This window comes from Macaca fascicularis, chromosome 5 (genome assembly GCF_037993035.2).
Source record: "Macaca fascicularis isolate 582-1 chromosome 5, T2T-MFA8v1.1".
NCBI classification, from domain to species: domain Eukaryota; kingdom Metazoa; phylum Chordata; class Mammalia; order Primates; family Cercopithecidae; genus Macaca; species Macaca fascicularis.
The window spans coordinates 160,561,890-160,585,493 of NC_088379.1; the positions used below are offsets into that span (position 1 = coordinate 160,561,890).

The following is a 23,604-nucleotide window of genomic DNA, read 5'->3' on the forward strand; positions in this document are numbered from 1 at the left end:
AAGCTGGGGAATTCATTTACAACTTAGATGGGAAAATTTAATACTCTGTAATAAATATATTGTGTGGACTAATCGGACAAAAACAAACTTTTGCATTTTTTGTGATAATAAATGTATTTTCAAGTTTTGCTGTTGTATCAGATTGCTGTTAGCAACTCTGCATCATTATTGCCCCTTTCTATACTTGCTTTTTTTCTATACTTTCTTTCGCAATGCAAGTAGGGAGCTTAGAATGGACAGTTCCCAGAATCCTCCACCAGCAGGGTTTAATTTGGATTCAGAATTTGTGTCAGATTTAGATGAAAGAGAACAGGAGAAGCACTGTTCTCCTCTGGCAGCAGAAGACACCTGCAGGGGCAGAGGACTTTGTTGAGATCTGTATCAACCTCATGACTGCTGCAGGCAGCTGGCATCCTCAAGGGTATGTTCCTCCTGGGATCCCTACATTCCTTCCCGAGGTCTTTCAGTAGTTCTATGAGTATCCCTTTCAGTTTGAAATGTGTGAAGTGATTTCTGTTTTTCTAACGAAAATGAAATTGGATACCGTGGTTGTAACAAAACTTAAATAGTTCATACTTTAGATATTTAAGAAATAACAATCTATTGGCTGCACAACTGACATTCCCTACTCTTCCTACCTTAACCGTCTCCTACCAACCATCCTTCTCTGCTCTATTTTTCTCCATAGCACATATTGCCACCTGACATCCTGATATTTTATTTGTTAATCTTTTTAATGGTCTGTTATGTCATTGTGGAATGCCACAACAATAGGGATCCTTGCTTGTTCCCCAGTTTACCGAATAGTGCCTGGTATATGATTGCTATTCAGTAAAAGTATCTGAATGAATGAATGAATGAATCTGACAAGAGTGCCTTTCCTTCTTTTTGAATGTCAGTATACAGATAAAAGGGGGCTTTAATTGTTGCATGGAAAATCAGAGTGTGCATACTTTAATTTTAAATAAGTCCTTGCCTTATCTGCCTAGCCCTCCAACTGCATTCTTTCATTGTCCTATTATGATCACCATAATGCAAATAGTCTTTAGCTAGTTTGAAAAGGATAATGATCAGCCCAGCACTGAGTACTTTTTGTCTCTGGTTTCTCATTAAATTCTATTGTAATCTGTAGTTTCTTGTAATTTAATCAAGATGAATTCAAAGTTGAGGTTCATAATTTTGATATTTCAGGTGCATAAACTCACTATACGAGGAATTTCTTGAAATGAATTAGAAAAACACTAATACCTCAACCAAGGGCAAAGGACATCAACTGACAGTCCAAAAAATATGAGGTTGTGGTAATAATAATGACCAGATAAACATGTAAGATATTTAAAATGACTTATGAAAGAAATATACTTTGAGATTCACTTTTAATGAAAAATATCAAACATAAATCTTTAGTAAAAATAATAGCAAGCATGTAGTTCATTCTTTACACAAAACAGATAAGATTATAAATTGATTAAAATATTAAATGATCTGGCAAGTGGTATTAGTCACAATTAAATAACTCATTCTCTGAAACCCAAACTCTTGGGAACATATCAAAGAAAAATGTAGGACATGAGGACTATTTACAAAGTTGTTCATCTGTTTTTAATTATGTGTTGCAAATAACTTTAGTTTGTAGCTTTTTGCTTTATTCGTTTTGAGGAAAGGAAGTACTTAAAGTTTATCACTCTATTTCTTTGTATTTGACCTAAACATTTTACATATTTGTTGTTTTTTTCCTCACTATTGTTTCTTGGCAGTTAGATCTTCTGATTGGAAATTGTTCTTTCTGTACTACGTCTTTAGAAATTATTTATAGGAGGTATGTTGGTTTTAAAATTTCAAAGATTAACTTCTTTCCATCCCCACCAACCATTTCTTCAAAGTCAATTTTGCTAAATATAAAATCCTAAAGACAGTAATTTTTCTCTCAGCATTTCTCACACTATGAAGATTGTCTGTTTTCTTCCACCTTTAATTCTTTCTGTTACACAATTTGCAAAGCTGATAGTCAATCTAATTGTCATTCCACTATCCGCAGATGCAGGTGATCTGATTTTCTCTCTGGTTGCTCTTAAGATTTATTTATCTTTGTTTGGTCCTTTTACCAAATGTAAATATTTGTAAGTGGATTTTTAGATATTTTAAAATGTATTTATCTTTCTTGGAAATTGTTGGACTAAGCAGAGGATGGGTGACTGAACTAAATTCTGGAAACTCTTAACCACTATCACTTTGAATACTGCCTTGCCACTAAATTGCTATGCTCTTCTTATAGTACCTTTCAAACATCTTAACCTATCCTTCATATTTTCATCCATCTTTTTGTCTAAATTCAGTATTTCTTTATATATATTTTCCAGTTCATTAATTTTATCTTCAGTTTTATCTCATTTATTTAATACATTCATGAAACTTTATTCCTAATTATTGTGTTTTTAATTTCTAGGAGTTCTTTCTGGTTTTAGTTTCAAACTGGTAAAGTTATTTATTTGGTTTCTTTGTTATACTATAAATACATTTTATTTAAATATATATATACGTGTATATATATATTAAAAAACATATATTCTGTTTTGAATAATTTCTGCTTTTATAGTCCTTGTTGGTCTGACTTAATTTCTTTAGTTCTCCTTTCTATGATTTATGGCAGCTTTTTCCCTCATGTATTTGATAACTTCCTTATTACAGACTCATTTTCCCTGAAACTGTATTTGTAGTGATTATTTGAAGCTTATCTTTAAAGTGTATTTTCCTAGTGAGGATTACTGTTTGCTTCTGCCTGGCTCCTGGGGCATTCTCAACACATGACCATTTCAAATATAGTTTCTGCCTGGGGATTTTCAACCTACAGAGTTACTATAAATTTCTAATCAAAAACCGTGTAAGTAGAGGCTTGTGATCAGAAATTTTCAGTAGAGATGTGTTTCTTCCCCTGCTCCATTGTGAGCCAATACTTAAAGACACAAGGTACTTTGTGTGAAAACACTCTCCTTCCCCACCCAAGGTTACTATTAGTGTGCTGTCATTTTTGATTTGCACAGCTAGTTTTGTCTTCTATCTCCCCTGCACATGTCACCTGATAACCTAGGCTCTAAGCCCACCAGGTATAAGTAGATGACCTCAGGGCAATTGCCAGATATCATGCTTGCTTACCAGTGGCACCCTATCTCCTCGTTTCTGGTCTCAGCACATTACCTTTTCTGAACAGGCAGCCTAGTTAAGCCTTAAAAGCATATTTAAATTTTTATTCAGCCTGTCAGCTTTTCAGCACTAGGAAGGGTTTCTCTGCACATCTTCCATAGTGTTGGAAAAGGAAAGCTCCTTGCATTAATTTTACAATGAGACCAAAATAGAATACTCTAAAAAGTAATAAGAAAGATTTGCTAAGACGTTATTTCTCTTAGGTAATATTGTCAACTGTTTAAACAAAGTATTTTATAAATATGGGAGCGGCAGCCATAGCTGTCATTTTCATAAAATGAGATTTCAACAAGCCTGCCTCTGCATAATTTGCCTTTTCCCTATGTCAAAACAGTTCTCTTTACTTTCAGACTTGAATCAGTTTCTATTTTCTTTTTTTAAACCATGGCTCAGGATATGCCTTTTGGCCCTGTCTGCTGAGACTATCATTTAAGAGTATCTCAGTGTTTTTGGCTGCCTTTTACAGTTTTGAGATCTATGTGCTTCCCTTTTTCCAGGAGAAGCAGCAGCCATGAAACTCACTTAGGAGCTAGGTTCAAAGAAAACAGTTTGACTTCTAAGGCACAGTGAGAATCAAAAGCAAAACTCATACCCATTCATTAAATGTTTCTGATACAGTTACATTAGCTCATTAATACAAAACATCCCCAGTTAGTGAGCGTCCTGTGTAAGAATAATGAAAATTTCCTGGGCTTATTTTTACAGGACAGCTTAATTTGGCATATTATTTTTCTCATACCATATTTTGTAGCTTTAAGTTATGAAAGTATAATCTAAGAAGTAGAAAATGTTTTATCTCTTATAATATTTTTAAAGAGATGGTACTTTAGCAAATAAAGGCTACTTTTAAAAAAAATTATTTGAAAGTTTACAAACTGTCTTTTTATACAGATGACTCTCTCTTTCCTATAGATCAGAAGCTCATATTACTTTGGAATATTTCTTAAAATATAAGGGGTCATGCTGTTAATCTCCACAATAATAAAAAAAAAAACCCTCTTCTATAATAATTTTGAGTAAATGTGATGTTCTTTTAACGCTGTTATGTTTTTAACTCTATTTCAACTCAGCTATGCAAGACCTCCTGAACTAGCAGACAGCCATATGGTTGAGGAAGATGTTTGGAGCGTCAGCTTCAGGAGTTTTCAGGTTGTTTATGTATCCAGTGTTTTAAAATAGAAGACGTTAAAAATTTTCAACTCTCTGTAAAAGGCTTTCATTTAATCAACGATTACTTTTGAATAGGTTGTGCCATGAAAGGAAGCACGAATAAGACAACTTTTGTGACATTTGAAGAATCGGGAGAAAATTACCTGAGTATATTTTCCTTAATATTTTCTTTTGTAAGTAACTTTATTGAATATATTTCCAGTGCTTTGCTGACCTGCTTAAGTTTCTCTCTCCTTCCCTTCCTCCTTCCCTCCCTCCCCTTCTTCCCTCCTTTTCTACAAATGCAAAATTAAATGAAAACACAAGACACCTATGTAGTTAGCCATTCTATTAGGAAATCAAGCTATTGAAACTCATTCTCCACTAGTCACTTAGTAGCTGAAATTAATGTTAAGCAAAGACATCAAGAGATCAGTTTGATGTGCTAATGTTGAAAACTCAAGCCTATTATATAATGGCATCACCAGAGTGCAAACGCCCAAAGGCTTCTTCAATAAGATTACAATCTTGACATTTTTAGTGTTTGTGTGATCTTCAACTCTCAGAATGATCTACAGACGCTTGTTAAAATATAGGTTTCTAGAGCCTACTCAAATAATATGACTTAATAAATCTGAACTGGTGATCGTTATTTTGATAATTCGCAAGCTCCTTTCAGAGTAGCCAGAATTATTAATACTCCAGGCTTATGAGCCAGATTGCCTGAGTTTGAGTCCTAATTTTGCCACTTCCTAGCTGTGTGATTTTGGGAAAGATGCTTAATCTCCCTATACCCCAATTTTCTCATCTGTAAAGCTGACATGATAATGATGCTCACCTTCAAAGGGATTTTAGGGGAAATAGATAATGCAATGCATACAAAGTGCTTAGAATAATGCCTGGTGGATAATTATCATCCTATTATGTTAACTATTATGATTAATGATGATTATCTCTTGACAATTAAAATGTTAGAACAACAGCAAAGAGATCATTCGTCCTTATTTTGATAAATTTTTTCTTTGATTGGCACCTGGCATTAGTTTTCTATGCAAAAAAAAAAAAAATAGTAAAGTCAAAGACTCATAAAACACAGACTCTGTCTTTAAATGGCCAATTATTTTGCAAAGTCTAGAAATTTCTTAAGAAACAAGATAGGTAATGAGTACTAAGCTAGAGGAAAAAAAAATATATTGAAAACAGAGTGTTGTTGAACCAACTTAGAATGAGAGCTTAACTACAGCTATCTTTCCATGGATTTTCTTTTCTTTTTTTTTTTTTAAATAGACATAATTTCTTCGTATGGCTGAAGCTTTCTTTTGAAACTGATCAACTTGTTTGAGATATTTTGTGCTGAAATATCTTGAGTTACACTCAAAAACACCTTTGAACAAGTTTCAAAAACATTTATTTTGCAGTAGCCATTAATTCATTCATCTTACTTTTTTATATGACACTGTAACCACTCTACATTTTTTCAATATTCCAAAATCATTGAATTTGTAAGTTACTTCTATGATGGAGTATTTTTGAAACAGCATTAAATATGTCAGGGCCTACAGGATGCCATTTTGTTTTAATTCAAAGTGCATACAATTTATGGAACACTAGTGCCTATGAAATGATATCAGGGCTAACTATTGGTAACTAAAAGAGTCGGTATAACTATTATTTTAACATAAGTTAAACATATAGAGGTCTTTTGTATCTAGACATGTAGCAGGCTTTTCAAATATGAGAAATGATAAAATCTCTCAGACTTGCAAAGTAAAAAGACATGTTTACCATGACAAAAGATGACATAGCATAATTTGCAGTGTGGATAGGTTGAGGATTTCCCACATAAATTTCCCAGTTCTAGTTCCTTTTGGCTTAACAGTTCTTCCTTCAATCTTCCTCTTTTTTCTCACATTTTACAATAAATAGCAAGAAGAAAGTAGGCTGTGCCTTCACCATTTTGCTTAAAAATCTTCTCAGTTAAATATCCAAGATCAATATTTCCACATATCTGTGAGACATAATTCGGCTAACTTTTCTGCCACCATATACTGACATATTAGTCTGTTCTCACCCTGCTAATAAAGACATACTTGAGGCTGGATCATTTTTAAAGAAAAAGAGGTTTTATGGACTCACAGTTCTACATGGCTGGGGAGGCCTCACGATCATGGTAGAAGGTAAAGGAGGAGCAAAACCACGTCTTACATGGCAACAAGAAAGACAACTTGTGCAGGGGAACTCCCATTTATAAAACCATTAGATCTCGTGAGACTTATTCACTACCAGGAGAACAGTATGGGGGAAATTGCCCCTGTGATTCAATTTTCTCCACCTGGCCCTGCCCTTGACATGTGGAGATTGTTAAAATTCAAAGTGAGATTTGAATGCAGACACAGCCAAACCATATCAACTGAGGATCTCGTTTCCTACAATTTCCAGTAACACTTTTCTCATTTCCACCTGTATCCTGTTCAATGCACTTTTAATGTCCATATTTGTATCAGCAGTGTGTTCATGATAATTTATGATGATTTATATATTCCCTAAGATGATGCAGATTTTCTCTACCATGCCTCTTACTTTCTTCTGAGGCCTCACTAGCAGAGTTAACATCCACATTTCTACTAACATTGTGTTCAGGGCAATCTAGGTTTTTAAAATGCTGGCTCCACACAATTCTTCCGGCCTTTGTCATTGCCCAACACCAAAGACACTTTGACATTTAGTTTCCTATTACTATTGTAATGAATTACCCCCAAACTTAGGGCTTAAAGTAACACACATTTATTATCATACATTTGTGGAAGTCTGAAGTTTGAAATGAGTCTCATTAGACTAAAACCTACGTGATGGCAGGGCTATTTTCTGTTCCAGAGACTCTAAGAGAGGATAATTTTCTAGCTTTATTCATCTTCTAGAGGCTGCACACATTCCTTGGCTAAGCCCTTTTCTGTTTTCTTTCTTTTTTGCTTCCTTTTTTTTTTTTTTTTTTTTGAGACAGTCTCACTCTTGTCACCCAGGCTATAGTACAATGGTGTGATCTCAGCTCACTGCAACCTCCGCCTTCCAGGTTCAAGTGATTCTCCTGCCCCAGCCTCCTGAGTAGTTGGGATTATAGGCACCTGCCACCATATCCAGCTAATTTTTTGTATTTTTAGCAGTGATGGGGTTTCACCATGTTGGTCAGGCTGGTCTCGAACTCCTGATCTCAGGTGATCCACCTGCATCGGCCTCCCAAAGTGCTGGGATTACAGGCATGAGCCACTGCACCTGGCCCCCTTTCTATTTTCAAAGCCAGAGATTGCTGATCAAGTCTTTCTAACATAGCATCACTCTGACTCTATTGTTTTAATCTTTCTTTTACAAGGACCCCTTTGATTGCAATGGGTTCACCCACCTAATCTGGAATAATATTCCCATCCCAAGACTAGCTGATTAGTAACCCTAATTCTATCTGCATCCTCACTTATCTCTTGCCATGTAAAATTGCATATTGACAGGTTCTAAGGATTAGCAGGTAGACATCTTTGGAATGCCATTATTCTACCTACCACTGTATTTACTGCTCACAAACACCAATTCCTTGGCAAAAATATAGTGGACAACATTTCTGTTACCATCAGAATCTCTTCTAGTCCAGGCTGCTTCGTGAATGTCTGTACCAGGACTAGAAATGTGTGGACTCCAACCTAATAAGATCTAGTTTTTCTAACTAAAGCTTTACATTCATACAAAAGAGACATTTTGGAGTCTTTGCATCATCTTACTGCAAGTTACCAGTGTAAACTTTATCTCACCAGGTACGTTAAAACAAATTTAAAATGAATAATACTAAGGAAAGGAGGAAATAAGGAGCCAGAAGTTTATCTTATTTTTCTTATACTTGAGAGGTTATCCTAATTTGGTAAACAATACAATCCATAGTTTGTTTGCTAAAAATAAAACAAAGCTCTGCCCCTGACATATATGTAACACTTCTCTCATTTCTACTCTTTTTCTGTTCTCTATCTCTTTCTTAATTCCCCTTGGTTTATGAATTTATTATGGTCCACAAAGTCAGTAGAGATGAAACCATTAGTCCCATTACTTTATTTGAACTGACATGGCAATAGTAACCCAGAAAAATAAAGATGCGGGTTCTAAAAAATCCCTGAATTTAGAAAGATTCATACAATGTGTTTTGAGGCTTATCATACTTAATGCCTTGATAGTAGATCAGTGCTTTTCAAACTTTAATGTGCATAGGAATCACTTGAGGATTCTGTTAAATGGATATTCTGATTCAGTTGGTTTGGAGAGGGGCCTGAACTTCTGTACTTCCAACAAGATTGTAGGTTATGGTACACTGCTAACATAGAAACCATAATCTGAGTAGCAAGGATTTAGATACTATCTCTAGTTGCCATTGTCATTTCATTTGCAAGTGTGAAAGTAACCTACATTTAAATGCTCTCGTACTGTTGTCAATTGTGGGTTGTAGGTACAAGAAAAACAAAGCATCTTGAGAGGAAATAAAAATATCTTGAGCTTTTCTGCCAGCACTAACATGGCTAGGGAGATTACTTTACACTGAATAATTTTCCTTGTTAACATTTTTATTAAGTTGTCATGACAACTTTCTTATTCTCAATAAAGTGGAGAAAAGTTTTAACCCATAAGTCAACTATAAGAAAGAAGACTAGAGCTGGAAGATGATAAAATATTCAGGTATTCATTTATCCACTCAGCAGGCATTTTAGTGAATCCCGTTATGAACCAAGTTCATTGCTAGGAAATTAGGCTGTGAAGATTAGTACTTCCCTAACATCAAGGAACTCTTGTTACTTTTTTAGAGCATATCAAACATCCAGATTACAGAATGTCTTTTGCCGTCACCTTTTGGTGGTTCTAGCCACCCTTATGCTTAGATTGGTTGCTTCCTCTTCTTACCCATTGTCTGACAGTCAGAAAGGACAAAGGAGGAAGAACACAAGATATTCTCCAGTGGAGGGTCTACCCTTGGTAAAAGTCAGTAGCTCTTGGCAGAATGTACTGGGGTTAAATGCAATACTAATCAAGGACTTTGGTGTGCTATAAAACTTGAGAATGGTAAAAGTAGAAATTAATGGGTTAAACAAATCATGTTCCAGAATGAAAGGAATATTGGTAATGGTATCAGTAGGGGAAGACAACAGCAACAACAAAGTCTTTATACAAGCCTGCAACACATGACAACTGTGGATCAGGCATCTGAACCGGCCTATCTTTCCACCATATCTTCCTACACTTTTCTTTATGTACTTTTTATTTTTACCAGATGGTATTACTCCTTGTTTCTTGAATAAAAGTGCCATGCCTTTCCAATCTCTATATGTTTGCTCACAAGTTTCCCTCTGTCAGAAAAAAGCAAAAACAACAAAAACGTCCTCTATTTTATCTTTTTTCAAATATGACCAATCCTTCAAGTCCTATCTCTAATACTGTTCCTTTATGAATGCTGTCAGACACTATCTCATTTTGTTCTGAATGTTTGTAGCATTTAATCTACTTAAAAATAGTATGACTTCCCTCTTCCTTTTACTAATGAATTACTGTGTATTTTTTTAAACTTTTCTTCTACATCTGAAGTTCTAAATATTCTTAGTACAAATGTCCTGCTGATCTAAGAGAGTATCATGGGTTAAATGTAGAGGAAGAGAAGTTTCTGAGATGGCAGGAAGGCAAAAGTTTCTGTGGCTACCTGTGCTTACATTGCTGACTTTCTTAACTGTTCCTGACTTATTTAAATGTATTTTTTTCCTGATTCTGATTAATGTTCACTATGAGGCAATCACAGTATGCAAGACCGGGAGAAAGTCTGCAAATGTGATGAGCTTAAAATGGGACCAGATTAGATGGTGTATTTGGGGAAGATATAAAAGAGGAAGATAACCATGAATTGAACTGAATTGAAAAGGGATCACATAAAGATCATAATTAATTGTTACTTCACAATGGAACAGCATGATGGGATTTTTTTAAGTCAGAAACGTGACTAAAAGCATAGTATCACAACACACGCATCGGTAACAAATAGAACTAAATGCATTGAACCAGGCAGAAGCCAGACCTTACTGAAAATATGTAAAATCTCTGTAACCATAAAATTGCATCTGCAAATGAGTAGATTGGCTTCAAATCTGAAAACCAGGACAAGAATGTCATCAGCACAGATGTCAACTTCCCAGCAGAAATGTTGGAGTTTTTAACTGTGGAAAACTACAGTTTCTCTGCACCAGTGCATAGTGGAGAAGACATGTTTTTGTTTTTCTTTTTAAGTGGGCCAAATTTTCCTGGAGTCCCCTTCAATTTTTGCCTTTCTCTCTTTTTTTTTTTATTTTGGTCCCCCGCCCCAGCTGTCTGTCTCCACACAGTAATTGCTGGTATGGCGATTGGGCGGCTGCACAGACCAGGACTCAGTTCCCCTGCCCTAGTCTGAGCCTGGTGGGTGGGACTCAGCGCAGAGTCAGTTTTCCAGAAGCAGGTTTCAGTGCAGAGTTTTCCTACACTTTTCCTGCGCTAGAGCAGCGAGCAGTCTGGAACAAACCCAGGCGGAGGACACCTGTGGGGGAGGGAGCGCCTGGAGAAGCCTAGGGACCCCAGCCCTGCGTGATCTCACCATGGTGCGTTTTCGCTGCTACTTTCTTTTTCAGTCTTTCGGTGCAGAGAAGGAGAGGAGGCGGGGAGAGGTTTGAAAAAATCGAATGGCTTATGGAAAGGAACTGCAAGGGTTCCTTTGGGGTGATCAAAGAGGGAGACACAGATAGACACAGAGAGACAAAGGCAAGGAGGACTGTCTGGGAGCGACGCGGGCGATACAGTTTCCGAGGCACGCAGCGTCCCGCCCAGCCTGTTGAGCAGGTAGACACGAGCGACCCAAGCGTAAGTGCCGCTGCCGCGAGTGCCCAGGGTGCACTCGCGCGGGGACCCACAGGTGCCACTGCAGGGTCCCCTCTCCCGCTCACCGCCTGCCACCCCTGACGCCCGCTCTCTTTCTCCCTTCGCAGTGCGGATTTGCGAGGGGCACCCTGGAGCTGCTAGAGATCCGCAAGCACAGCCCCGAGGTGTGCGAAGCCACCGAGTAAGTGGTCTCTGCATCCCCACGCGGTCGGGGCTCTTCAGACAGGCGGTCCCTCTTCCGGGACCCCGGCTTGGGCTGGGTCTCCTTCCTCTCCTGAGAAACCTTCCGTACGCTCCCAGCTGCCCAGCCCTGGGGAGCCAGGGCCGGGTTCCCACGCTGGGGAGGAGCGAGAGGAAAGGAGACGACGCCCGGGGGGCCGGCCCAGGGCCTGGGGCCCTTCGGGACCCGCGGCGCCCGAAGGAGGAGCACTGACGGGGGTGGGCGCCGGGCAGCGCCGCGCCGGCTGCTGCGCTCGGGGCCGGGCCGTGAGAACGCGCGGGGCGCGCTGGGGCCGCTGCTCTCCCACGGCCAGGGCGCCCGGGCCGCAGAGCCCGCCAGCCCCATGTAGCACTGCGGCCTCCAGCGCGCCGGCAGGCAAGCGAGCGGGCGCAGCAGGGGGATGCCTGGACCCCGGAGGCAGCAGGGCTGGAGGCGGCGGCAGGCTTCAGGGCAACTTCACCCGGCCGGCTGCGGCGTGGGTAAGAGGTGCGTCCTCCTCCACAGCAAACGCTGCGATCGCCGGGCTGCCCAGAGAAGGCAGCCGGCTAACTTCCAGCGGCTGCCCAGCAGCTCCCTGAGGTGTGCGCGTGTGTGCGAAAGAGACACAATGATTTACTGCTTGGCAGTCCCATTTCTGTTTTCGTTAGGACTGCAGCTCTTGGAGAAACCGTGAGGAGGGGGCCACCGCGGTCTCCGCGCCTATCTGCACCCTGTCGCCCCAGCTGCCTGACAGTGACAATGGTGTGAGGGGCTGCGTTGCAATGTGGTCATGTGATTTCAGGCTATGGATTTCGTGCGTCTTTCTTTGCTCACTGATTTTCACATGGTTATTCTTTCATTTTGCACTCCATAAACAGTTTACATCTTCTGAAGTAAGCCAGAAGATTGTACAGCTCACTTAACGATGACTGGTTGAAGGCACTTGATTTTCAACCTATGGAAGCAGTGCTGAGTTCTAAATAGAATAGATTTTTTTTTTTAATGTCATTTGAACTTCATTTACAACGTATCAATAGTGATATTTTAGGATCAGTCCTCCTATGGTGATTTCACTAAATGCCTATTTAATGAATTATTGATTTGATTTCATTACATCTCTGCCACTTACTAGGACTGTCTTTGTAGGAACATCAAACTTTCCTGTTACATATAGGTAAGCGTTGAGGCACTTGAGGTAATTTTTTTTGGTTTTGGTTCGTAGTGTAGAAGTGGTCTGTTGCTTTTCCTAAAATGGCTATACATATTTTTTCTTTAAGAGTGATAATTTCAGGTGTCCTATTATGTACAGTGCTAAAAAATCAACACGTTATGATAGCAACGATGTAACCAAAATAAGCAACACTTGATTTGTCTGAAAGTTATATATATAAGCTTTATTATTCCTTCAGTGTAAGTTGTCTATGCAGTCTATGCTTTGTTCAGCCATTAAACAACTGGGTCTGTGGATCTTCTTCAATGGGGCCGTGAAGTCCCTAAAATTGTATTTAAACATTAGAGTGGCTGCATTTTAAGGGAGATAGTACAGAGTCAAATATCCAAAAGGGACCTGTGCCCTAATAGAAAATTAAGGACCACGGGGTAAAAACACGTAAGCCACATTTTTTCTTCTTAAAACAACAGGCTGTCTACGTACAGCCTGCAGACATAGGCTAGAAGGAAAATTCTAGAACAATTAAATGGTGTTACAGTAGTTAAATATTTCACATAAAATAGACCAGATGTATGTATTTTTATGTATTAGGAAACAGGTCTCTGAAGTTTATTTAGTAGAAATTTGTAATTAATAGATGACCTTATATTTATAAGGTGTATTTATACTTTATATTGTAAGATCGCTTTCTATTATATGACAGAAAATAAAAATCATATTTTGTCTTTGAAATCCAATCAAAATATAAAGTATTTATACTTGGTATGATGTCTCATAATTTATGAAATATAAATAGCCCCTTAAAGGTCTTGCTTCTAGATTTCAAGTATTAAATAACATGATTAAAATAGTTTTCTGTCATTCAGAGAATGAGGAAGGAAATGTAAAAATATTCTATTTATTTATGGCAATACCAAAAACTAAAAAAGTATGGAAAACTTCACAATGCTTAGTACTTATAACTCTTACAACTGTGACTTATTAAGGGATCTTTCTTAAGACATTTTGAAAAGCTATTTTAATATTTCACTACAAACTTAAGTGATAATATTAAAATTAAAGTATATCTATTACAAATAAATCAATAAAATATTTTGTGACCGAATTTTAAGAATTTTGTCATAGATATTTTTCAAATGAAATTGAAAACAATTAAATCTGTATCTAACATCACTTTCATTGACAAATTGAGATATTGTGTGACTTCGAATTTTTTCAGAAACTATACAAGGGAAATTAAATCCTGCATTTACATTTGCTAACAATTAATTAGTGTGGACTGAGGAGAATATTTATTTCTTTACAGGTTAGTTTAAAATAACATGATGTGTACCCCCATAATTTCTAATTAACCTTTTTATAGAACTAAATAAACATCAAATTAGCCATCAGAACGAATCTCTACAAGTAAGGGGAAAGGAAAAGGTAAAGCAATATTTCAATAATACAAGTCAAAAAGTATGTCCACTAACGGGAAAAAAATTTGGAGGAAGTTGTTATTCAGAATACTTGTTCTGTGTCAGATTCACTAAGAAGTTGCTTGGCTTTTATCTGTGAGAAGATTCCATTTTGATGGCACTGATTTCTACACTGGTTCATTAAACATATTTACCCAAGCCACTTTTCTTAAACATTTCTATTTATTACTTTTCTGCACATTTATAGAAACAAATATTTTTTTCCTAAAGGATCAATAATTAAAAATACTTTTGTCTCTTGGCCATGTACATTTATTCTGCAATAGTTTGTTTTGGGTGTCTACATCTTCACTTGATACAAGAAGAGCTTTTGTCAATGTTTAGTTACTAGTTGATTTACTTGGGGTGAAGTAATGTCCTGGCTATCCTGAATCATATCTGCTCCTTTTATTTTCTTTCAGAACTTTGAAATGTCTTACCTATTATATATGTATTTTTTCTTCTTTCCTGGATTCATGCCAATAGGCTTCATCTTCCTATAGCCTCGAAGGCTTACAGAGGATGAACAGAGTTATTTGGGAAGAGTGAAGGAAGAGCTGTAGAGCGGACTTCCCCCTCAGCCCACAGTAGGAGAGAGTGGCTACGTCTTAAAACTTGAGAGACTCTGGAGCAGGCTCTTCCTTGCCACAAGAATGTGCCTCACAGCCTGTAGTTTCTAACTTCTCTTATATGGCATGCTTTCTGGCCATTAATAATGTTTCATTAAAACAAATCCTCCCTTTTATAAAATTGAGGCCAACTCAAATTAATTAACTCACATACCGAGTCCTCTATCTCATCATACTGAGAATTAGCAGGAAGTCGACAGGAGACAGTGGCTTTGAGAGTGAACACCTTCTTGGGGGAAGCTAATGGGGCAGACCCATTTCTTAATCCTGAACTTTTTATTCTAGGTTCAGCCTATCTATTTATCCTCTTTTGCTATGTCACATGTCATTGAAAGTACCTGTTTAAATGTCTGCATCTCCCACTAAACTCAAATCTCCTTAACGATATCCAATGTTGGATCCATAGTGCTTGGTGCATAGTAGGTGTCTAAAGAGCTTAACATTGTTGTCATTGTCATTCTTGAATTAAGGCTTGTTTATGCCTTGATGCTACCACATGGAGCTATGGTCTTGGTGACAGAGACCCTTATGTGCTCGTCTGTCATATAGTTTGTAGCCTCTTCAGAATTGCTTGTAAACTGTTATTTATTTCACCAACAATTTTAACTCTGCTTCAACCCTTAAATCTCTTGCCATTAGACCTACAAGAACCTGCCTTCCCAATGTCAGCTTCACTTGTAATGTTTGCTTTACCTTCCTTGCTGTTGATTTAGCTGGACAAAGAGACATAGCTGTATCTTGTGGCCAACTACCAATTGCTTCACTCCAATGTCAGCTTAGAGGATACTAAGCAGTGCTATGCAGTTATTTATTCTTTCTTAATTTCATATCAAATTCTCCATGGTACATATTCTGGATTTTTTCCAGGTTTTCTAGTCTACCCAGATTATCTCCACTCTTCATTCTTAGCAGAGGACCATACTTTTTAATTCACAGAGGATATTAAGGTCAGTTTTGTCAAATTATTTGTCAACACTCATCTTGAATACAGTAGGAATTTCCTTGATCAGCTCTGAGCATAGGAACTCTTTTCTTATATTCAACTATCGAATTTGTCTCTATAATATTTACATCTTTAATTTTACCCCTTAGAGTATTATACAAAATGCTTTTACATCTAACAACTCTTAATAGTGTCTAAAATAATAATCAGTTTCTTCAACCCATGCTTATTTACCATGGGTTGAGAGTCTCATTGTTACCAGGGCTTTTCTCTTTTGGATGCACTTCTGTTTTTATGAAAGTATGATCCCCAGAGTCGAACACAGAGGATTGTCCTCTGATATATTTATCTTCTCTGGATATTATATAGTAAATCAACCTGAAATCTGTTCTACTCTTTCCCTCCCTTTTTTATTCACTCATTCAACATTGTTTAATTGTGTATCTTTTTTGCACATTCTTCTGCAAATACATTTCTTTTCCCCACCGAATTTTTTGTTTGACCACTTGATTTGGGACTTTTTACAAATACTTGCTGCAATTAAATTTGTTACCTTTAGTTAGCCTGCTGTTCCAGAAAGTCAAGGTCTTCTTGGATTCCGAGTCCTTGATACAGATTAGCCATTTTCACCAATTTAGGGGAGTTAGCGGGATATAATTAACATCTTCATCCAAGTAACTATCTACGATGCTGAACTGGAACTACCTTTGGCATGTTCCTAGACACCTTCCTTTACGTTAGACTCCCGCTTTACGTTAGTCCATAAATTATTCCTCTTTATCAGGCTGTTCAACCAGTTATATAGTCGAATAATTCTCTTTGAAGTTTACATTCCTTTGTGTGGCTTAAGAGAGTATACTGAGACAGACTTGGTCAAATTCCTCCCTGAAATGAGTCTCTACTTTCTGCAGAATAGATGTCGAGTAACTGCTATTAAAAACAAAAGGAGATAACTAGGTTAGTTGATAAGGATAGGTTCCTGTGACCTCTCTTTAGCTTGTAGATAATAGCACTTCACATTTTGAATGCTTGCATGCCATGTTTTTAATCATCTCTTTGGAATAGTTCCTGCAATTAATGTCCAGCTCTCTAAATTGTAGCTGATGGAATCCACCTTCCCAATTTTGAAAATTGAGGTAATGGTTGGACTCTGTCAACACTTCTCTTCACTGTAATATTTTTACAGATTGCTTTAACAATTCCTTTATCTTATCAACGTATGCTTTCAGTATTTTGTAGTGTAATTTCTCCAAATTAATGGATTTAAACTCATTTAGAATATTTGATGTCATTCTATATTCTGGGCCTTAAATTTGTTATTTTTAGTTTTGTCCTACTTTTATAAGTATGAATATTATTTTCTTAAGGAATGGATATGAAACAAAACAAGAGCAGAGTGGTTCTGCCTGTTTGTTCATGTACTGTGATTTGAATATCTTTATCCAGTGCACTCTTCCTACATCTAATAAAAATGCCATAACCACCACTTTATCTGGCAATCATAGCAAGAATTAAAAGGACGTGTTTTCTTGTTTTTGTAAGCTTCAGCTTATTTTATGTCTTACATTTTATAACACTCTTCTTAGAGACTCAGCTGCTATTTTGTACTTCTCTCAATAAAGTTTGTTATGGATTATGCTTGTCACTGAGGAAGATACAAAGCAAAGTTTATGACACACACTCCTTGACTTGAAGGAATTTAAAGTCTGCATGAACAAAACCAAGAAATAGTCTCAGAATTATACATGTCAGCACTTAACAATGAGCATAATATTTGTAGAATAGTTTTAATAAGTTTTAAAGAAGTTAGGAGAAGGAAGAGAGTTTGGTAAGATGGAAATATTGAGTAAGGCTTTCCAGAGGAGATCTAAGACTTAGCTGAGGTTTTAAAACAAGATCAGGATGTTGGACATCATAGGACCTGTAGGATTTAAATGTGGCAAATAGTAGGAAGAGTATTCTAGACAGAGGAAAGGAAAAGATTCACTGCAGGGATCAGATGTGTTGGGGCTGTGTGTGTGTGTTTGGTATGTGTATGTTTGCCCTGTGTATGGCAGAACGGGCAATGCTAAGCCTTCCCAAGTCATAGCTTTGAAGTATTTGTTTGTGGAGAACACCACTTTTCCATTTCTAGCTTTTCGTTTCCCCTTGTTCAATCTTTGTGAGGTCCGCACCTACTCATCTTGTAGATCTCAAACTAAGCTCTGCTGCTTAAAACCTTTCCTCGACCTTCCAAGCCTAAATTGCATGCCTTATTATGTTTTCCTGTAACACACTGTGCTTCCTCTGTAGAATTATTATGATATGAATAATTACTTGCTGAATTTTTACTATTATACTGATACTTGTGGAAAGAGGTACCATTTCTGTTTAGTTCTCCATTTTACACACAGTCATTGAATACAAGTGCTCAATGGCTCATAAGCACTCAGTGAAAATGTGTGCTATGGCCGGGCATGGTGGCTCACGCCTGTAATCCCAGCACTTTGGGAAGCCGAGGCAGGCGGATCACCTGAGGTCAGGAGTTCAAGACCAGCCTGGCCAAGATGGTGAAACCCCATCTCTACTAAAAATACAAAAAATTAGCCGGGCATGGTGGTAGGTGCCTGTAATTCCAGCTACTCAGGAGGCCGAGGCAGAGAATTGCTTGAACCCGGGAGGCGGAGGTTGCAATGAGCCAAGATTGCACCATTGTACTCCAGCCTGGGCGACAGAGGGAGACTCCATCTCATCTAAGAAAGAAAGAAAGAAGAAAGGGAGGGAGGGAGGGAGGGAAGGAAGGAAGGAAAGAAGGGAGGGAGGGAGGGAGGGAGGGAGGAAGGGTGTGCTATGCTGAGCCTACTTGGAACAGTGAAGTTATATGGAGAATACTTGTAAAAAAATGTTTAAAATAAAGAAGGGTTGGATTACAAGTCCAGGATTTTCGTTCTTTATACGCTTATTCTAACAGATTTTTTCTATTTTTAAAATTTATTTCTTTTTATGTCTTAAGCTTTTTTATTAAAAATAAAGACAAAAACACACACCTTAGCCTGGAGCTACACAAGGTCAGGATCTTCAGTTTCACTGTCTTCCACTGCCACATCTTTTCTCACTGCAAGATCTTCAGGGACAATAACATGCATGGAGCAGTCCTCGCCTATGATTACAATGCCTTCTGGAATACCTTCTGAAGAAACTGCCTGAGGCTGTTTTATACTTAACTTATTTTTTTAAGTAAAACTAGTACCCTTTAACAATAAAAGGTATAGTATAGTAAATACATAAACCAATAAAATAGTACTTTATTATCACTATCGAGTTTTATATACTGTACATAATTGTATGTACTATGCTTTTATATGGCTGGCAGCACAGTAGGTTTGCCTGCACGAACATCTCCACAAGCATTTTAGTTATGTGCTATGACATTACAATGGCTGCCAGTCACTAAGGAATGGGAGTTTTTCAGCCCCATTATAATCATATGGGAACATGATTGTGTGTGCGGTCCATAGCTGACAGAAACATTGTTATTTGGTGTGTGACAGTATATGCACTGGAATTTTTAGCTGCTTATTGTTTTCAATTTGCAATCACTTTGCAGCTTCAAATATGCTCATTATAAGCAGTTAAGTGATACGTGGTTTTTATTACAATATTAAGTTAATAAAATATGTGACAAGGAATTTCAGTATTCCATAGTATAACATGAACTTTTAAATTGTGTATTTGTGAGCATAAAGTCATATCAAGATCTTTAGCACTATATGTGAAGTATTTAGAGAATTACAAATGTAGCATTGAAGGAAATGTGGGTAAATGCAATAAAATTGTCAGTACACGAGTTGTAAAGCAAGATATTCATATATTAGATTAGCACTATACATTTATAAATATGATTAGCAAAAGGCAGGCTTCCCAGTGAAAACAAACATCTTTGGGTAAAATTCTATTTCTTTTAATGTTTTAAAATATTTGCAGTCACTAATTGTAAGTCATATTCCTCTTTGTCCAGCTCTATCCCAAATAACAATTTAATACACCACAGCATCTATTTCTGCCTCTTTTCTGTGTGACCGGCTCAGAATAATTCATAAGCCCTTGTTGTTTGATCTTATGCTAACAAAAATCCAGCAGTGGTATGTAGGAGAGCTGTGATATGCCTATAAGAGTTTATACTTTGGAGGGCAAATTATCCTAATTAAAGTCACTGCTTTTCTTCTCTTCTCCTTCTCCTCCTCTTTGAAGCTATGAGAGTTTACCTTAACCTAGACTGGTTACCACCTATGGCTTTATGACTTGCCTGCTGAGAGCAAGAAAGCTGTGTATGAGGGATATTGCAAGGCCACCTTCCACAAAAATTGCTCTCCTACTTGGTCCTGCCCTATGACCTAAATCTCCTTTGGGTTGATGTAATCTTTTGGAGTATCTCCCAGAGTCAACAAGATACCTGTTTTACCATGAAGAGCAGCACAACCTGGTTGCCCAATAGCAGTGGTTACTTTTATTGTGTTGTCTTCTGCCTTCAATCAAGAGCATGACACTTGGACATAGCTTTTTAAAGTAAAGAGAAAAAGGAAACTGAAAGGCTCAGTATGTGGGGCACAGATAAGAAAGTGAGACCTAAATAGGGTGTATTGGGCAACCATACAGGGCTCAAATAGAAAGAGGAAGACCAAAAGAAAGCAAAGAATGTCCTAAGAAGAGCTGTTTTTTTACACTTTTGTTGCCTATTAGTTTTCTTCATTCCTAGGGATGGTTAGGACATTTTTCCACATTGGCATGTTATGGCCTTGATTATCTACCTAAATCAAACCAGAGGAAAATCAGTTTAGTTATTTTTATCTTAACATTGGATCTGTTTAGCATGTCCTGGAAATTAGTAGTTGCATGTTGTCACCATCTATTTTGTACACAGTGAAAAGGCATTTGGTATGTTTCTATTTACATTCACTGTCCTTGATAAATACTAATTGGCCAGTGACTGTAAGTCTCAAGAATTTTTGCTGCAGAGCATGTGTTAAAACTCATTTTCAGTGGTGTAGGAGTCATGCAGTGTTTATCACTTACATGGGTAATCTGACAGCTGTATTTTCCTGCCTGACTGCAGCTTTATTCTTCATCATTCTCTTCCTTGAATAGTGTGTTATGGTCACGTTGTCTTAGCTGCAATTTACTCCTAACCTTCTTTTTGTTTTCAAGTCTGTGTCTTTGCATTTGTTTTTCTGCTCCTGCAATGACTTACTTTGTTTTCTCTGCCTTGCTATTTTCTGTTTATTCTACAAAGCTCACCTTAAGTGTCACTTTTTCAAGGACATGTTTACCAATGTACTGTACAGGGGCACATGCAGATTCTTCATGTCCCCATCACACCCTGTCATGACATCACACTGAACTGAGTTTGTGTGGTCTAAGTCTGTCCACCCCAACCTTTACTCAAAACATTCCTTAAGGAACTAGGATTGGCTTGTTTTTATTTATTTGCTTTTGTTTTTAATACCTGAGATCTCATCCTTTAGAATGCAGTAATAGGTGCCTAATAAATATTTTTGGCATATGTGAATGAATGAATGAGTGAATAAATAATCAGATGAGTTGATGAAAGATTCTAAGGGAAGACTAGGTAATATGATTATAAGAGAAAGGTCCTGAAGAATACTTGGGAATGGATCCTTTATTCATACGTGATTTTGTTCATCAGCTCATGTGTAGCATCACGGTCATTTGGAAAACATTGGTCCATTGAAATTTACACGTTTTCCAAATGGTGACACACTTTATTATACAGTGTCAGAAGTTAGCCTTCATGACTATCACCACTGATCTCATCAGGAAGTTTTTAGTATTGGATAGCTATAAGCTCACAATGGCAGTTCTAGATAGTGCAGCCGTGGACTGAAAATGTTGTCTGGTTTCCTCTTTTTAAACCAAGAATCCATCCTAATATAAGAAAAAAATCAGGCCAGGCAGGCACCATGGCTCACACCTGAAACCCAGCATTTGGGAGGCCAAGGTGGGCGGATCACCTGAGGTCAGGAGTTTGAGACCATCCTGGTCCAACATGGTGAAACCCCATCTCTACGAAAAATACAAAAATTAGCCAGGCATGGTGGTGGGTGCCTGTAATCCCAGCTACTTTGGAGACTGAGGCAGAAGAATCGTTTGAACCTGGGAGGCGAAGGTTGCAGTGAACCAAGTTTGTGCCACTGCACTCCAGCCTGACTGACAGAGCGAGATTCCATTTAAAAAAAAAAGTGTGTGTGTGTGTGTATATATATATATGTATAAAATATATATATGAAAAAATCAATAGTCTTGGTCTTAAATTAGAACAAATATTAAAATCTAAAATAATAACTGTTTATCTAAAAAATTTATCAAAGTGGAATTACTTCTTGTATTTATATCTAAGACCAAGAAAAACTTCAAGATTTCAAAATAATAAATTATTAGACAATAATGAAATTACAAACATTATAGCAAGTACACTGATAGTTAGGAAAAATCAAAATAGAAGTTCTGAGAACAAAGTGCATTAATCTCCAAAAATGTACACTTATACTTTAAACCTACTAATTTAGAAAATTCTACACAAATATAAATTCCATTAGAATGATTACATCATCACATGTCATGTAGTCTCTGGAGACCTCTACTGCAATCTGTGAGAGAATGAGAATGAAAAAGGTGCATAATATTAGAGCATTGTTATGAAAATCGTTTTGACGTTGCAGATCCTCTGAAAAGGTCTCAGGACATCCCCAAGAGTTTGCAAACCACGTTTCAAGAAATGCTGCTTTAACTCAAATGTGTCTTGAACAAGGTAAACACAAAAGTTTTTACAATAATTTTATATCAAGTCCAGTTCATAATAGTGAACATTTCTTAAGTACATATTACATTCCAAGCATTAATACAACTGCATTACTTTAATCAAATCCCTTGAGGAATGTTATATTCTCATCACTGTTCTACAGATGAAAAAAATGATGATACACAGAATAGATAAGTCACTTGCCTAAATGTCACACATTTAATTAATAATGGAATCAGTATTTGTAGCAAGGCGGGGTTCACACTTTTACCTACTGTGGTAATTACTATGGTAACCTTTCTGCCTACATTGTAAGTTTTCCTGATGATTTGTGAATTACCCAGGTTTTGCTCACGAACAATATCATTTGTTGAATGTCTAGCATTTTAAGAAACTGCCAAACTGTTTTCCATTCCCACCAGTATTCTATGAGAATTCCAGTTATTCCACATTGCCAAAAACTCTTGACATTGCCAAACTCTAGAATTTTAGACATTCTGATGAGTTTTTGTTTAATAACTAATAATATTGAGCATATGAAGAAATATTTATTGACTGTTTATATACCTTCTTTAATGAATTGTCTATTCAGACTTTTTGCCCATTTTAACATGGAATTGTTTCTTTTTTATTATTATTATACTTTAAGTTCTAGGGTACATGTGCACAACTTGCAGGTTTGTTACATATGTATACATGTGCCATGTTGGTGTGCTGCACCCATTAACTCATCATTTACATTAGGTATATCTCCTAATGCTATCCCTCCCGCCACCCCCGTCCCCACAATAGGCCCTGGTGTGTGATGTTCCCCTTCCTGTGTCCAAGTGATCTCATTGTTCAATTCCCACCTATGAGTGAGAACATTCAGTGTTTGGTTTTCTGTTCTTGCGATAGTTTGCTGAGAATGATGGTTTCCAGCTGCATCCATGTCCCTACAAAGGACACAAACTCATCCTTTTTTATGGCTGCATAGTATTCCATGATGTATATGTGCCACATTTTCTTAATCCAGTCTGTCACTGATGGACATTTGGGTTGATTCCAAGTCTTTGCTATTGTGAATAGTGCTGCAATAAATACACATGTGCATGTGTCTTCATAGCAGCATGATTTATAATCCTTTGGGTATATACCCAGT

General features: G+C 37.3%; 1 protein-coding gene and 1 long non-coding RNA gene across 10 annotated transcripts in view; both read left to right on the forward strand.

Moving 5' to 3' along the window:
* Positions 1–291: 291 nt before the first annotated feature.
* LOC135970825 (uncharacterized) lies at positions 292–4,548 on the forward strand. Its single transcript, XR_010586676.2, has 3 exons — positions 292–421; positions 4,272–4,350; positions 4,447–4,548. It is a non-coding gene; the product is annotated as an uncharacterized lncRNA (long non-coding RNA).
* Positions 4,549–10,873: 6,325 nt separating this feature from the next.
* Positions 10,874–23,604, forward strand: part of GUCY1A1 (guanylate cyclase 1 soluble subunit alpha 1) — a 69,757-nt gene continuing 57,026 nt past the window's right edge. For 3 of the 9 annotated variants that reach the window (XM_005556147.5, XM_074040665.1, XM_005556148.5), the window contains exons 1-2: positions 10,874–10,991; positions 11,376–11,449. The gene's annotated coding sequence lies outside the window, so the exon portion shown is untranslated. Of the gene's footprint in view, positions 11,251–11,375; positions 11,450–11,756; positions 11,975–23,604 lie in introns of those variants that run through there. The other 6 variants (XM_015450950.4, XM_015450955.4, XM_015450953.4 and 3 more) reach the window with 3 other exon arrangements.